Source organism: Durio zibethinus, chromosome 6, assembly GCF_047325235.1.
Source record: "Durio zibethinus cultivar Kanyao isolate XHJ-2024 chromosome 6, ASM4732523v1, whole genome shotgun sequence".
NCBI classification, from domain to species: Eukaryota; Viridiplantae; Streptophyta; class Magnoliopsida; order Malvales; family Malvaceae; genus Durio; species Durio zibethinus.
In genome coordinates this window covers 18,857,087-18,873,837 of record NC_143167.1, presented here as the reverse complement: position 1 = coordinate 18,873,837, position 16,751 = coordinate 18,857,087, and positions in this window count along the sequence as shown.

The following is a 16,751-nucleotide window of genomic DNA, read 5'->3' as shown; positions in this document are numbered from 1 at the left end:
AGACTGGGAATGAACTCCATATGCTTTGACTGGGAATGAACTCCGTATGCCTAAGTCAACCCACGAAACAAACGTGTGGGCACTTAACCGAACAGAGGGGTGGGATGCGCAAGCCGAGGATCGATCAAGTCCCCCTCTGCATGCTATCAATCCTGCTACCGTAACCTTAGGTCCGGTCTGATCTTAGACTGAGAATGAACTTTGTATGCCTAAGCTAACTGATGAAATGAGCAGGCAGGCAGGCAGGCACTACGTCGGCCAGAGAGGTGGGATGTGCAAGCCGTGGATCGATAGGGTGGTAGGTGGGTTTAGGCACATCTTCATATTTCTACCATGCCAATACCATTTTTTTGGCTTGTACTTTCATACAATGGTCCCTTAAGCCTTCAAGTGAAGTTTCATGGCAAGATGACTCTTCTTCTATTTTTCACGATTTTCAAAACTTTTTACGGTTCAGGATTTTTTAAAATTTTTTCAGAAAGAGTTCTGGGCCCAAGCTTGGTAGACGTGATCCTTGTATTTTTTTAGGCATGCACAAAAAAATTCAGCTGAAAACTTGAAGTGTACAATATTTTGTGACTATTTGAAAAAAGTGTCCCCATTTTTGGCACTTTAATGGCTACTGGTAGCAAACCTGTAAAATCTAAAATGCTCTTTAAGGTGGTGTGAGTTCTCGAGATTTGATGACGGATAGAGGGCCAATATAAGGGCCAAGTACCAGCACCCATCGCACATCATGTGCTCACTCCCCCCGTTCCCCCTCGATCGTCGGAACCCCAATGCCGCCGGTCAGGTTCTCCGACGATGGTGACCCGATGAAGAAAAATGCGGTACCAACACATGCCCGAGCCCAGCATGTGCTGCCGTAACCCTGTTTCTGATCTGATCTTAGACTGGGAATGAACTCCGTATGCCTAAGTGAACCCACAAAATGAGCGTGCGGGCGCTCAGCTGATCAGAGGGGTAGGATGCGCAAGCCGGGGATCGACCGAGTCCCTCTCTGTGTGCTGCCGATCCTGCTACCACAACCTTCGATCCAGTCCGATCTTAGACTGGGAATGAACTCCGTATGCCTAAGCCACCCGACGAAACGAGCGGGCGGGCGGGCGGGCACTACGGCAGCCAGAGAGGCAGGATGCGCAAGCCGTGGATCGATAGAGTGGTAGGTAGGTTTAAGCACATCTTTACATTTTTGTCGAGCCAATGCCATTTTTCTAGCATGTAAATTCATACAATGGTCCCTTAAGCCTTCATGTGAAGTTTCATGGCAAGACGACTCATTTTCTATTTTTCATGATTTTCGAAAGTTTTTACAATTCGAGTTCTTTTAAAATTTTTTCAGAAGGAGTTTTGGCCCCAAACTTGGTAGACGTGATCCTTGTATTTTTTCTGGCATGCATAAAAAAATTCAGCCAAAAACTCGAAGTGTACAATATTTTGTGACCATTTGAAAAAAGTGTCCCCATTTCAGACACTTTAATGGCTACTGGCAACAAACCTGTAAAATCTCAAATACTTTTTAAGGGGGTGTAAGTTCTCGAGATTTGATGAGGGATAGGAGGCCAATATAAGGGCCAAGTACCAGCACCCATCGCACATCATGTGCGCACACCCCCCCGATCCCCCCCGATCGTCGGAACCCCAATGCCGCCTGTCAGGTTCTCCGGCGATGTTGTCCCGAAGAAGAAAAATGCAGCACCAACACTTGCCCGAGAATAGCATGTGCTACCACAACCCTTGGTCTGGTCCAATCTTAGACTAGGAATGAAGTCCGTATGCTTAGACTGGGAAAGAACTCCGTATGCCTAAGTCAACCCACGAAACGAGCGTGCGAGCACTCAGTCGGCCAGAAGGGCGGGATACACAAGTCGGGGATCGATCGGGTCTCCCTCAGCGTGTGCCGATCCTGCTACCCCAACCCTCAATCTAGTTCGATCGTAGACTAGGAATGAACTCCGTATGCCTAAGCCACCCGACGAAACGAGCGGGCGGGCAGGCGGGCACTATGCCGGCCAGAGAGGCGGGATACGTAAGCCGTGGATCGATAGGGTGGTAGCTGGGTTTAGGCACATCTTCATATTTCTACCATGCCAATGCCATTTCTCTGGTTTGTAAATTCATACAATGGTCCCTTAAGCCTTCATGTGAAGTTTCATGGCAAGACGACTCGTTTTCTATTTTTCATAATTTTTGGAATTTTTTACGGTTCGGGATTTTTTAAAATTTTTTCAGAAGGATTTTTGGCCCGAAACTTGGAAGAAATGGTCCTTGTATTTTTTTTGGCATGCACAAAAAAATTCACTGAAAAACTCGAAGTGTACAAGATTTTGTGACCATTTGAAAAAAGTGTCCCCATTTCAGACACTTTAATGGCTACTGGCAGCAAACCTGTAAAATCTCAAATGCTCTTTAAGGGGGTGTGAGTTCTCGAGGTTTGATGAGGGATAGAGGGCCATTTTAAGGGCCAAGTACCAGCACCCATCGCACATCATGTGCGCACACCCCCCCGGCCCCCCCCGATCGCCAGAACCCCAATACCGTCGGTCAGGTTCTCTGGCGATGGTGTCCTGGCGAAGAAAAATACGGCACCAGCACATGCCCGATCCCAGCATCTGCTGCCATAACCCTCGGTCTGGTCCTATCTTAGACTGGGAATGAACTCTGTATGCCGAAGTCAACCCACGAAATGAGCATGCGGACGCTCAACCGGCCAGAGGGGCGGGATGCGCAAGCCGGGGATCGATCGGGTCCCTCTCTGCATGCTGTCGATCCTGCTGTCGTAACCCTCGGTTTGGTCCAATCTTAGACTGGGAATGAACTCCGTATGCCTAAGCCAACCGACGAATCGAGCAAGTGGACGGGCGGGCGGGCACTATGTCGGTCAAAGAGGTGGGATGCGCAAGCCGTAGATCGATAGGATGATGGTTGGGTTTAGGCACATCTTCATATTTCTACCATGCCAATGCCATTTTTCTGGCTTGTAAATTCATACAATGGTCCCTTAAGCCTTCATGTGAAGTTTCATGGCAAGACGACTCCTTTTCTATTTTTCACGATTTTTGAAACTTTTTACGGTTCGGGATTTTTGAAAAAATTTTCAGAAGGAGTTTTGGACCCAAACTTGGTAGACATGATCCTTGTATTTTTGTTGGCTTGCACAAAAAAATTCAGCTAAAAACTTGAAGTGTACAAGATTTTGTGACTATTTGAAAAAAGTGTCCCCATTTCAGACACTTTAATAGCTACTGGCAACAAACCTGTAAAATCTCAAATGCTCTTTAAGGGGGTGTGAGTTCTTGAGGTTTGATGAGGGATAGGGGTCCAATATAAGGGCCAAGTACCAGCACCCATCGCACATCATGTGCGCACACCCCCTGGCCCCCCGATCGTCGGAACCGTAATTCTGCCAGTATGCCTAAGCCAATCGACAAAACGGGTGGGCGGGCGGGCACTACGCCGGCCAGAGAGGTGGGATGCGCAAGCGTGGATCGATAGGATGGTAGGCGGGTTTGGGCACATCTTCATATTTTTGCTGTGCCAATGCCATTTTTCTGGCTTGTAAATTAATACAATGGTCCCTTAAGCTTTCATGTGAAGTTTCATGGCAAGACGACTCGTTTTCTATTTTTCACGATTTTTGAAACTTTTTACGATTCGAGATTTTTTAAAATTTTTTCAGAGGAAGTTTTGGCCCCATGGTAGACGTGATCCCTGTATTTTTGTTGGCATGCACAAAAAAATTCAGCTAAAAACTCGAAGTGTACAAGATTTTGTGACCATTTGAAAAAGGTGTCCCCATTTCAAACACTTTAATGGCTACTGGCAGCAAACCTGTAAAATCTCAAATGCTCTTTAAGGGGTGTGAGTTCTCGACGTTTGGTGAGGGATAGAGGGCCAGTATAAGGGCCAAGTACCAGCACCCATCGCACATCATGTGCGTACACCCCCTGGTCCCCCCATCGTTGGAACCCCAATGCCGTCAGTCAGGTTCTCTGGCGATGGTGTCCCGACGAAGAAAAATGCGGCACCAGCACATGCTCGAGCCCAGCATGAGCTGCCGCAACCCTCGGTCTGGTCTGATCTTAGACTGGGAATGAACTTCGTATGCTTAGATTGGGAATGAACTCTGTATGCCTCAGTCAACCCATGAAATGAGCGTCCAGGCGTTCAGCCGGCTAGAGGGCGGGATGCGCAAGCCGAGGATCGATCAGGTCCCCCTCTGCATGCTACCGATCCTACTGTCGCAACCCTCGATCCAGTCCAATCCTAGACTGGGAATTAACTTCGTATGCCTAAGCCAACCGACGAAACGGGTGGACGGGCGGGCGGACGGGCACTACGTCGGCCAGAGAGACGGGATGCGCAAGCCGTGGATCGATAGGGTGGTTGGTGGCTTTAGGCACATCTTTATATTTCTGCCATGCCAATGCCATTTTTCTAGCTTGTAACTTCATACAATGGTCCCTTAAGCCTTCAAGTGAAGTTTCATGGCAAGACGACTCGTTTTCTATTTTTCATGATTTTTGAAACTTTTTACGGTTTAGGATTTTTTAAAATTTTTTTAGAAGGAGTTTTGGCCCCAAACTTGGTAGATGTGATCCTTGTATTTTTTTTGGCATGCACAAAAAACTTCAGCTTAAAACTCGAAGTGTACAAGATTTTGTGACCATTTCAAAAAAGTGTCCCCCATTTCAGACACTTTAATGGCTACTGGCAGCAAACCTGTAAAATCTCAAATGCTCTTTAAGAGGGTGTGAGTTCTCGAGGTTTGATGAGGGATAGGGGGCCAATATAAGAGCCAAGTACCAGCACCCATTGCACATCATGTGCGCACACCCCCGCCCCTCGATCGTCGGAACCCCAATTCTGCCGGTCAGGTTCTCTGGCGATGGTGTCCTGGCGAAGAAAAATGTGGCACCAGCACATTCCTGAGCCCAGCATGTGCTGCCTCAACCCTCGATCCGATCAGATCTTAGACTGGGAATGAACTCCGTATGCTTAGACTGGGAATGAACTCTATATGCCTAAGTCAACCCACGAAACGAGCGTGCGGGCGCTCAACTGGCCAGAGGGGTGGGGTGCACAAGTTGGGGATCGGCCGGATCCCCCTCTGCGTGCTGCCGTAACCCTCGGTCTGGTCTGAACTTAGACTGGTAATGAACTCCATACGTTTAGCTTGGGAATGAACTCCCTATACCTAAGGCAACCCACAAAACGAGCGTGCGGGCTTTCAGCTGGCCAGAGGGGCGGGATGCGCAAGTCAGGGATCGGTCGGGTCCCACTTTACGTGCTTTCGATCCTACTGCCGCAACCCTCGGTCTGGTCTGATCTTAGACTGGGAATAAACTTCGTATGCTTAAGCCAACCGACGAAACGAGCGAGTGGGTGGGCGCGCACTACGTCGGCCAGAGAAGCGGGATGCGTAAGCCGTGGATCGATAGGGTGGTAGGTGGGTTTAGGCATATCTTCATATTTCTGCCATGCCAATGCCATTTTTCTGGCTTGTAAATTCATATAATGGTCCCTTAAGCCTTCATGTGAAGTTTCATGGCAAGATGATTCATTTTATATTTTTCATGATTTTCAAAACTTTTTACCGTTCGGGATTTTTTAAAATTTTTTCAGAAAGAGTTTTGGCCCCAAACTTGTTAGATGTGATCCTTGTATGTTTGTTGGCTTGCAAAAAAAAATTCAGCTAAAAACTCGAAGTGTACAAGATTTTGTGACCATTTGAAAAAAGTGTTCCCATTTCAGACACTTTAATGGCTACTGGTAGCAAACCTGCAAAATCTCAAATGCTCTTTAAGGGGGGGCATTTGCTGCCACAACCCTTAGTCCGGTCCGATCTTAGACTGAAAATGAACTCCTTCTGCTTAGACTTGGAATGAACTCCGTATGCCTAAGTCAACCCATGAAACGAGCGTGTGGGCTCTCAGTTGGCCAGAAGGGCGGGATGCGCAAGCTGAGGATCGGTCGGGTCCCCATCTCTGTGCTGTTGATCCTGCTGCCACAACCCTCGGTTTGATCTGATCTTAGACTGGGAATGAACTCCGTATGCCTAAGCCAACCGACGAAACGAGCGGGCTAGCGGGCGGGCACTACGCCGGCCAGAAAGGTGGGATGCGTAAGTCGAGGATCGATAGGTTGGTAGGTGGGTTTAGGCACATCTTCATATTTCTGCCATGCCAATGCCATTTTTTTGGCTTGTAAATTCATACAATGGTCCTTTAAGCCTTCATGTGAAGTTTCATGGCAAGATGACTCGTTTCCTATTTTGCATGATTTTCAAAACTTTTTACGGTTCGGGATTTTTTTCAAATTTTTTCAGAATGAGTTTTGGCCCCAAACTTACTAGACGTGATCCTTGTATTTTTGTTGGATTGCACAAAAAAATTCAGCTAAAAACTCGAAGTGTACAAGATTTTGTGACCATTTGAAAAAATTGTCCCCATTTCAGACACTTTAATGGCTACTAGCAGCAAACCTGTAAAATCTCAAATGCTCTTTAAGGGGGTGTGAGTTCTCAAGGTTTGATGAGGGATAGAGGGCTAATATAAGGGCCAAGTGCCAACACGCATCGCACATCATGTGCGCACACCCCCCCGGCCCCCCGATCGTCGGAACCCCAATACCGTCAGTCAGGTTCTCCGACGATGGTGTCCCGACGAAGAAAAATGCGGCACCAGCACGTGCCCGAGCCCAGCATGTGCTGCTGCAACCCTCGGTCTGATTCAATCTTAGATTGGGAATGAACTCCGTATGCTTAGACTGGGAATGAACTCCGTATGCCTAAGTCAACCCACGAATTGAACGTGCGGGCGCTCAGCCGGCCAGAGGGGCGGGATGCGCAAGCCGGGGATCGGTCGAGTCCCCCTCTACATGCTGCAGATCCTGTTGCCTCATCCCTCTATCTGGTCTGATCTTAGACTGGGACTGAACTCCGTATGCCTAAGCCAATCGACGAAATGAGCGGGCGGGCACTACGTCGGCCAGAGAGGCGGGATGCGCAAGCCGTGGATCGATAGGGTGGTAGGTGGGTTTAGGCACATCTTCATATTTTTGTCGTGCCAATGCCATTTTTCTGGCTTGTAAATTCAAACAATGGTCCCTTAATCCTTCATGTGAAGTTTCATGGCAAGACGACTCCTTTTCTATTTTTCATGATTTTTGAAACTTTTTACGGTTTGGGATTTTTTAAAATTTTTTCAGAAGGAGTTTTTGCCCCAAACTTGGTAGACGTGATCCTTGTATTTTTGTTGGCATGCACAAAAAAATTCATCTAAAAACTAAAAGTGTACAAGATTTTGTGACCATTTGAAAAAAGTGTCCCCATTTTAGACACTTTAATGGCTACTGGCAACAAACCTATAAAATCTCAAATGCTCTTTAAGGGGGTGTGAGTTGTCGAGGTTTGATGAGGGATAGGGGTCCAATATATGGGCCAAGCGCCAGCACCCATCACACATCATTTGCGCACACCCCCCTGGCCCCCCCGATCATCGGAACCCCAATGCCGCCGGTCAGGTTCTTTGACGATGGTGTCCTGGCGAGGAAAAATATGGCACCAGCACATGCCCGAGGCCAGCATGTGCTATCGCAACCCTCGGTCTGATTTGATCTTAGACTAGGAATGAACTCCGTATGCTTAGACTAGGAATGAACTTCGAATGCCTAAGTCAACCCACGAAACGAGCGTGCAGGCGCTCAACCGACCAGAGGGGCAGATGCGCAAGTCAGGGATCAGTCGGGTCCCCCTCTGCATGCTACCGATCCTGCTACCATAACCCCCAGTCCGATCCAATCTTAGACTGGGAATGAACTCCGTATGCCTAAGCCAATTGATGAAACGAGTGGGCGGGCAGGCACTACGCCAGCCAGAGAGGCGAGATGCGCAAGCCGTGGATCGATAGGGTGGTAGGTGGGTTTAGGCACATCTTCATATTTCTGCCATGCCAATGCCATTTTTCTAGCTTGTAAATTCATACAATGGTCCCTTAAGCCTTCATGTGAAGTTTCATGGCAAGATGACTCGTTTTCTATTTTTCACAATTTTTGAAACTTTTTACTGTTCGGGATTTTTTAAAATTTTTTTAGAAAGAGTTTTTACCCCAAACTTGTTAGACATGATCCTTGTATTTTTGTTGGCATGCAAAAAAAAATTCAGCTAAAAACTCGAAGTGTACAAGATTTTGTGACCAATTGAAAAAAGTGTCCCCATTTCAGACACTTTAATGGCTACTGGTAGCAAACCTGTAAAATCTCAAATGCTCTTTAGGGGGGTGTGAGTTCTCGAGGTTTGATAAGGGATAGGGGGCCAATATAAGGGCCAAGTACCAGCACCCACCGCACATCATGTGCGCACACCCCCCCGGCCCCCCCGATCACCGGAACCCCAATGCCGCCGGTCAGGTTCTCAGGCGATGGTGTCCCGACGAAGAAAAATGTGGCACCAGCACATGCCCGAGCCCAGCATGTGCTGCCACAACCCTCGGTCTGATCCGATTTTAGACTGGGAATGAAATCAGCATGCTTAGACAGGGAATGAACTCCGTCTGCCTAAGTCAACCCACGAAACGAGCGTGCGGGCGCTCAGCTGGCCAGAGAGGCGGGATACGCAAGCCGGGGATTGGTCGGGTCCCCCTTTGTGCGGTACCGATCCTGCTGCCGTAACCCTCGGTCCGGTCTGATCTTAGCCTTGGAATGAACTCCGTATGCCTAAGCCAACCGACGAAACGAGCGGGCGTGCGGGAGGGCGGGCGGGCACTACGCCGGCAAGAGAGGCGGGATGCGCAAGCTGTGGATCGATAGGGTGGTAGGTGGGTTTAGGCACATCTTCATATTTCTGCCATGCCAATGCCATTTTTCTGGCTTGTAAATTCGTACAATGGTCCCTTAAGCGTTCATGTGAAGTTTCATGGCAAGATGACTCGTTTTTTATTTTTCATGATTTTTGAAATTTTTACGGTTCGGGATTTTTTAAAATTTTTTCAGAAGGAATTTTGGCCCCAAACTTGGTAGACATGATACTTGTATTTTTGTTGGCATGCAAAAAAAAATTCTGTTAAAAACTGGAAGTGTACAAGATTTTATGACCATTTGAAAAAAATGTCCCCAATTTAGACACTTTAATGGCTACTGGCAGCAAACCTGTAAAATCTCTAATGCTCTTTAAGAGGGTGTGAGTTCTCATGGTTTGATGAGGGATAGCGAGCCAATATATGGGCCAAGTTCCAGCACCCATCGTAAATCATGTGCGCACACCCCCCCGGCCCCCCCGATCGTCGGAACCCCAATGCCGTCGATTAGGTTCTCCGGTGATAGTGTCCCGGCGAAGAAAAATAAGGCACCTCGGTCCGGTCCGATCTTAGACTAGGAATGAACTCCGTATACCTAAGACAACCCACGAAACGAGCGTGCGGGCGCTTAGCCAGCCAGAGTGGCAGGATGCACAAGTCGGGGATCGATCGGGTCCCCCTCTGCGTGCTGCCGATCCTGCTGCCGCAACCCTCAGTCCGATCGAATCTTAGACTGGGAATGAACTTCGTATGACTAAGCCAACCGACGAAACGAGCGGGCGGGCGAGCGGGCACTACACTGGCCAGAGAAGCGGGATGCGCAAGTCGTGGATCGATAGGGTGGTAGGTGAGTTTAGGCACATCTTCATATTTCTGCCATGCCAATGCCATTTTTCTTTCTTGTAAATTCATACAATGGTCCCTTAAGCCTTCATGTGAAGTTTCATGGCAAGACGACTCGTTTTCTATTTTTTTACGGTTCGAGATTTTTTAAAATTTTTTCAGAAGGATTTTTGGCCCCAAACTTGGTAGACATGATCCTTGTATTTTTGTTGGCATGCACAAAAAAAAATCAGCTAAAAACTCGTAGTGTACAAGATTTTGTGACCATTTGAAAAAAATGTCCCCATTTCAGACACTTTAATGGCTACTGGCAGCAAACCTGTAAAATCTCAAATGCTCCTTAAGGGGGTGTGAGTTCTCAAGGTTTGATGAGGGATAGGGGCCAATATAACGGCCAAGTACCAGCACCCATCGCACATCATGTGCGCACACCCCCCTCGGCCGCCCTGATCGTCAGAACCCGAATGTCGCCGATCAGGTTCTCCAGCGATGGTGTCCCGACGAAGCAAAATGTGGCAGCAGCACATTCCTGAGCCCAACATGTGCTGCCGCAACCCTCGGTCTGGTCAATCTTAGAGTGGAAATGAACTCCGTATGCTTAGACTGGGAATGAACTTCGTATGCCTAAGTCAACCCACAAAATGAGCGTGTGGGTGCTCAGTCGGCCAGAGGGACGGGATGCGCAAGCCGGGGATCGGGCGGGTCCCCCTCTGCGTGCTACCAATCCTACTACCGCAACCCTCGGTCTAGTTTGATCTTAGACTGGGAATGAACTCCGTATGCCTAAGCCAACCGACGAAACGAGCGAGCGGGGCGGGCGAGCACTATGTCGGCCAGAGAGGCGGGATGCGCAAGCCGTGGATCTCAAATGTTCTTTAAGGGGGTGTGAGTTCTCAAGGTTTGATGAGGGATAGGGGCCAATATAAGGGCCAAGTACCAGCATCCGTCGCACATCGTGTGTGCACACCCCTCCGACCCCTCCGATCACCGGAACCCCAATGTCGTCGGTCAGGTTCTCCGGCGATGGTGTCCCGATGAAGAAAAATACGGCACAAGCACATGCCCCAGCCCAACATGTGCTGCCGCAACCCTCGGTCTGATCCGATCTTAGACTGCGAATGAAATCAGTATGCTTAGACAGGGAATGAACTCTGTATGCCTAAGCCAACCCACGAAACGAGCGTGCGGGTGCTCAGCCGGCCAGAGAGGCGGGATGCGCAAGCCGGGGATCGATCGGGTCCCCCTCTGCACGGTATCGATCCTACTATCACAACCCTCGGTCTGATCTGATCTTAGACTAGGAATGAACTCCGTATGCCTAAGCCAACCGACGAAAAGAGCAGGCGGGCGGGCGGGCACTACGTCGGCCAGAGAGGCGGGATGCACAAGCTGTGGATCGATAGGGTGGTAGGTGGGTTTAGGCACATCTTCTTATTTCTGCTATGCCAATGCCATTTTTTTGGCTTGTAAATTCATACAATGGTCCCTTAAGCCTTCATGTGAAGTTTCATGCCAAGACGACTCGTTTTCTATTTTTCATGATTTTTGAAACTTTTTACAGTTCGAGATTTTTTAAAATTTTTTCAGAAGGAGTTTTGGACGCAAACTTGGTAGACATGATCCTTGTATTTTTATTGGCATGCACAAAAAAATTCAGCAAAAAAAACAGAGTGTACAAGAGTTTGTGACCATTTGAAAAAAGTTTCTCCATTCCAGACACTTTAATGGCTAGTGGCAGCAAACCTGTAAAATCTGAAATGCACTTTAAGAGGGTGTGAGTTCTGGAGGTTTGATGAGGGCTAGGGGGCCAATATAAGGGCCAAGTACCAGCACCCATCGCACATCATGAGTGCACACCCCCTGCCCCCCAATCGTCGTAACCCCAATACCGCCGGTCAGGTTCTCCGACGATGGTTTCCCGACGAAGAAAAATGTGGCACCAGCACATGCCCGAGCCCAGCATGTGCAGCTGCAACCCTCGTTCTGATCCGATCTTAGACTGGGAATGAACTTCATATGCCTAAGTCATCCCACGAAACGAGCGTGCGGGGGCTCAACCGGCCAGAGGGGCGAGATGCACAAGTCGGGGATCGGCCGGGTCCCCTCCGCATGCTGCCGATCCTATTGCCACAACCCTCGATCCGGTCTGATCTTAGACTGGGAACGAACTCCGTAACCCTAAGCCAACCGACGAAATGAGCGGGCGGGCGGGCGGGTACTACGTCGGCTAGAGAGACGGGATACGCGAGCCGTGGATCGATAGGGTGGTAGGTGGGTTTAGGCACATCTTCATATTTCTGCCATGCCAATGCCATTTTTCTGGCTTGTAAATTCATACAACGGTTCCTTAAGCCTTCATGTGAAGTTTCATTGCAAGACAACTCATTTTCTATTTTTCATGATTTTCAAAACTTTTTCAGAAGCAGTTTTAGCCCCAAACTTGGTAGACGTGATCCTTGTATTTTTGTTGGCATGCACAAAAACATTCAGCTAAAAGCTCAAAGTGTACAAGATTTTGTGACCATTTGAAAAAAGTGTCCCCTTTTCAGACACTTTAATGGCTACTGGCAGCAAACCTGTAAAATCTCAAATGCTCTTTAAGGGGGTCTAAGTTCTCTGGGTTTGATGAGGGATAGGAGGCCAATATAAGGGCCAAGTACCAGCACCCATCGTACATCATGTGCGCATACCCCCCTAGCCTTCCCCGATCGCCGAAACCCCAATGCCGTCGGTCAGGTTCTCCAACGATGGCGTCCCGACGAAGAAAAATACGGCTCCAGCACATGCCCGAGCCCTGCATGTGCTGTCGCAACCCTCGATCTGGTCTGATCTTAGACTGGGAATGAACTTTGTATGCTTAGACTGGGAATGAACTCCGTATGCCTAAGTCAACCCATGAAACGAACGTGCAGGCGCTCAGCCGGCCAGAGGGGCGGGATGCACAAGTCGGGGATCGACCGGGTCCTCCTCTGCGTGTTACCGATCCTGCTACCGCAACCCTCGGTCCAGTTTGATCTTAGACTGGGAATGAACTCCGTATGCCTAAGCCAACCGACGAAACGAGCGGACGGGTGGGCAATACGCCGGCCAGAGAGGCGGGATGCGCAAGCCGTGGATCGATACGATGGTAGGTGGGTTTAGGCACATCTCCATATTTCTACCGTGCCAATGCCATTTTTCTGGCTTGTAAATTCATACAATGGTCCCTTAGGCCTTCATGTGAAGTTTCGTGGCAAGACGACTCGTTTTCTATTTTTCATGATTTTGGAAACTTTTTATGGGTCAGAATTTTTTAAAATTCTTTCAGAAGGAATATTGGACGCAAACTTGGTAGACATGATCGTTGTATTTTTGTTGGCATGCACAAAAACATTCAGCTAAAAACTCGAAGTGTACAAGATTTTGTGACCATTCGAAAAAAGTGTCCCCATTTCAGACACTTTAATGGCTTCTTACAGCAAACCTGTAAAATCTCAAATGCTCTTTTCAGGGGGTGTGAGTTCTGGAGGTTTGATGAGGGATAAGGGGCCAATATAATGGTCAAGTACCTGCACCATCGCACATCATGTGCGTACACCCCCCCGATCACTGGAACCCCAATGCCGCAGGTTAGGTTCTTCGACGATGGTGTCCCGATGAAGAAAAATGCGGCACCAGCACATGCCCGAGCCCAGCATGTGCTGCCGCAACCCTCGGTCCGGTCCGATCTTAGACTAGAAATGAACTTCGTATGCTTAGACTGGGAATGAACTTCGTATGCCTAAGTCAACCCACGAAACGAGGGTGCGGGCGTTCAGCTGGCCAGAGGGGCAGGATGCGCACGTCGAGGATTGGTCGGGTCCCTCTTTGCGTGCTGTCGATCCTGTTACCGCAACCCTCAATTCGATCCGATCTTAGGCTGGGAATGAACTCCGTATGCCTATGCCAACCGATGAATCGAGCGGGAGGAGGGGCGGGCAGGCACTACGCCGGCCAGAGAGGCAGGATACGCAGGCCGTGGATCGATAGGGTGGTCAGTGGGTTTAGGCACATCTTCATATTTCTGTCGTGCCAATGCCATTTTTCTGGCTTGTAAATTCATACAATGGTCCCTTAAGCCTTCATGTGAAGTTTCATGGCAAGACGACTCATTTTCTATTTTTCACCATTTTCGAAACCTTTTACGGTTTGTGATTTTTTTAAATTTTTTCAGAAAGGGTTTTAGCCCCAAACTTATTAGACGGGATGCTTGTATTTTTGTTGCGTGCACAAAACAATTCAGCTAAAAACTCGAAGTGTACAAGATTTTGTGACCATTTGAAAAAAGTGTCCCCATTTCAGACACTTTAAGCGCTACTGGCAGCAAACCTGTAAAATCTCAAATGCTCGTTAAGGGGGTGTGAGTTCTCGAGGTTTGATGAGGGATAGGGGGCCAATATAAGGGCCAAGTACCAGCACCCATCACACATAATGTACGCACACCCCCCGGCCCCCCCGATCATCGGAACCATAATGTCGTCGGTCAGGTTCTCCGAAGATGGTGTCTCGATGAAGAAAAATGCGGCACCAGCACATGCCCGAGGACAGCATGTGCTGCCGCAACCCTCGGTTCGGTCCGATCTTAGATTGGGAATGAAATCCGTATGCTTAGACTGGGAATGAACTCCGTATGCCTAAGTCAACCCATGAAACGAGCGTGCGGGCGTTCAACCGGCCAGCGGGGCAGGATGCGCAAGTCGGGGATCGATCGAGTTCCTCTCTACATGCTGTTGATCTTGCTGCCGTAACCCTCGGTCTGGTCTGATTTTAGACTGGGAATGAACTCCGTATGCCTAAGCTAACTGACGAATCGAGCGGGCGGGGGGCCGGCGGGTACTACGTCGGCCAGAGAAGCGGGATGCGCAAGCTGTGGATCGATAGGGTGGTCGGTGGGTTTAGGCACATCTTCATATTTCTACCGTGCCAATGCCATTTTTTTGTCTTGTAAATTCCTACAATGGTCCCTTAAGACTTCATGTGAAGTTTCATGGCAAGACGACTCATTTTCTATTTTTCACCATTTTTGAAACCTTTTACGGTTTAGGATTTTTTAAAATTTTTTCAGAAGGAGTTTTGGGCCCAAACTTATTAGATATGATGCTTGTATTTTTATTGGCATGCACAAAAAAATTCAGCTAAAAACTCGAAGTGTACAAGATTTTGTGACAATTTGAAAAAAGTGTCCCCATTTCAGACACTTTAATGGCCACTGGCAGCAAACCTGTAAAATCTCAAATGTTATTTAAGGGGATGTGAGTTCTTGAGGTTTGATGAGGGATAGGGGGCCAATATAGGGGCCAATATAAGGGCCAAGTACCAGCACCCATCGCGCATCATGTGCGCACACCCCCCCGGCTCCCCCGATCGTCGGAACCCCAATGCCGTCGGTTAGGTTCTCCGATATGGTGTCACAACGAAAAAAAATGCAGCACCAGCACATGCCTGAGCCCAGCATGTGCTGTCGCAATACTCGGTCTGGTCTGATCTTAGATTGGTAATGAACTCCGTATGCTTAGACTGGGAATGAACTCTGTATGCCTAAGTCAACCCAGGAAAGAAGTGTGCGGGCGCTCAACCAGCCAGAGCAGCGGGATGCGTAAGTCAGGGATCAGCCGGGTCCCCCTCTATGTGCTGCCGATCCTGCTACCGCAACCTTTGGTTCGGTCTGATCTTAGATTGGGAATGAACTCCTTATGCGTAAGCCAATCGACGAAACGAGCGGGTGGGCGGGCGAGCACTATGCTGACTAGAGAGACGGGATGCGCAAGCCGTGGATCGATAGGGTGGTAGGTGGGTTTAGGCACATCTTCATATTTCTGCCATGCCAATGCCATTTTTCTGGCTTGTAAATTCATACAATGGTCCCTTAAGCCTTCATGTGAAGTTTCATGGCAAGACGACTCATTTTCTATTTTTCACGATTTTTGAAACTTTTTACGATTCTGGATTTTTGAAAATTTTTTCAAGAGTTTAGGCCCCAAACTAGGTAGACGTGATCCTTGTATTTTTGTTGCCATGCACAAAAAAATTCAGCTAAAAACTCGAAGTGTACAAGATTTTGTGACCATTTGAAAAAAGTGTCCCCATTTCAGACAATTTAATGGCTACTAGCAGCAAACCTATAAAATCTCAAATGCTCTTTAAGGGGGTGTGAGTTTTCGAGGTTTGATGAGGGATAGGGGGCCAATATTAGGGCCAAGTACCGGCACCCATCGCATATCATGTGCACACACCCCTCCGGCCCCCCTCGATCGCCGGAACACCAATGCCACCGGTCAGGTTCTCCGGTGATGGTGTCTCGATGAAGAAAAATGCTGCACCAGCACATGCCCGAGCCTAGCATGAGCTGCCGCAACCCTCGGTCTGGTCCGATCTTAGACTGGGAATGAACTCCGTATGCCTAAGTCAACCCATGAAACGACCGTGCGGGCGCTCAGCCGGCTAGAGGGACGGGATGCACAAGTCAGGGATCGGTCGGGTCCCCCTCTGAGTGCTGTCGATCCGACTGCCGCAACCTTCAGTTTAGTCGGATCCTAGACTGGGAATGAACCCCGTATGCCTAAGCCAACCGATGAAATGAGTGGGCGGGTGGGCAGGCACTACACCGACCAGAAAGGCGGGATTCGCAAGCCGTGGATCAATAGGGTGGTAGGTGGGTTTAGGCACACCTTCATATTACTACTGTGCCAATGCCATTTTTCTGGCTTGTAAATTCATACAATGGTCCCTTAAGCCTTCATGTGAAGTTTCATGGCAAGATGACTCATTTTCAATTTTTCATGATTTTTGAAACTTTTTATGGTTTGGGATTTTTTAAAATTTTTTCAGAAGGTGATCCTTGTATTTTTGTTGGCATGCATAAAAACATTCAGCTAAAAACTCGAAGTGTACAAGCTTTTGTGACCATTTGAAAAAAGTGTCCCAATTTTAGGCACTTTAATGGCTACTGGCAGCAAACATGTAAAATCTCAAATGCTCTTTAAGCGGGTGTGAGTTCTCGAGATTTGATGAGGGATAGGGGGCCAATATGAGGGCTGAGTACCAGCACCTATCGCACATCATGTGCGCACACCCCCCCGATCGTCGAAACCCCAA